Here is a 1,332-nt window from a genome sequence, read left to right as displayed (position 1 = left end):
ACATACTTTTTTGAAACCAAAACATGTTGTAAACAAAATACAAAACAAATAAAAAGATTTTAATACAACCGCTGAAAAAAAATGACGTGCTTATTCTTTCACATTGATTTCGTGTACACGCCTTAAAAGAAATCGTATTGAACATGAAGTACTGAGTTATTTACGCTGTAAATTTTCATGCAGAACTGGATTATTTTCGTTTTGAAAACTCACGAGGTTATTAGTTTTTTCAGCAGCTGGTATGAGTGTAATATTAGGCAGCTGTTCCTAATTTTTTTAAGGTCAGCTGCTAAATATAAACATAAACCTATATAATAAAATAAGGAACGGGTGCCTTAAAATACATTCATAACAGTTGAATAAAGTCCGTGTTTTACAGCAGCAAAAAGTGAAAAATCACGCTGTTATTAGTTTTTCCAGCAGCTAGTATGAGTGTTATTTTAGGCAACCGTTCCTCGTTTTTCTAAGGACAGCTGCTAATATAAACAACCAGCTGATTAAAAAAAATTAATAACGGCAGTATTAAACTTGGTTCATTACAGTTTCCTAAAAACCTTGTTATACAGCAACGAAAATTGAAAATTCACGCTGTTATCAGTTTTTCCAGGAGCTTGCATGAGGGTATTTTTAGGCAGCCGTTCCTCATTTTTTTAAGGTCAGCTGCTAAATATAAACGATCAGCTGTTTTCAAAATAAGAGAAATGCTGCTAACCAAGATTTAATTAATAGGCGCAAATTTAAAGAAATAGTTAGACGAGATGAAAATAATCAGCATTAAAATGAAAGAAATAGCGCTAGACGAGATGAAATCGATTGTCGAGAAAAATGTGAGAAATGCTGCTGGGCAAGATTTAATAAATCAGCGTCAAAATGAGAAAAATGGAGCTTGATGAGATGAAATTAATAGTCGTTAAAATGAGAGAAACAGAGCTAGACGAGATGAATTAATTGTCTTCAAAAAGAAAAAAAATGCAGCTAGGCGAGACTTAATTATTCAGAGTCAAAACGAGACAAATAGAGCTTGAGGAGATGAAATTATTCGTCGTCACAATGAGAGAAATAGAGCTAGACGAGACATTTAATTTTAAGAAATAAAGCTAGACGAGATATTTAATTTTCCTTAAAATGTAAGAAATGGTGCGAAGCGAGATGAAAATAATCAGCGTTAAAATGAGAGAAACAGCGAGAAACCCTCAGCTAGACGAGATGAAATTATTCGTCCTTAAAATGAGTCAAATGTTGCTGGGCGAGATTTGATTAATCAGCTTCAAAATGAGAGAAGTAGCCTAGACGAGTTTAAAATGATCGTAAATAAATTGAGAGAAACAGAGT

This window comes from Hydra vulgaris, chromosome 14 (genome assembly GCF_038396675.1).
Source record: "Hydra vulgaris chromosome 14, alternate assembly HydraT2T_AEP".
NCBI classification, from domain to species: Eukaryota; Metazoa; Cnidaria; class Hydrozoa; order Anthoathecata; family Hydridae; genus Hydra; species Hydra vulgaris.
Note: the sequence above shows the minus strand (reverse complement) of the source record.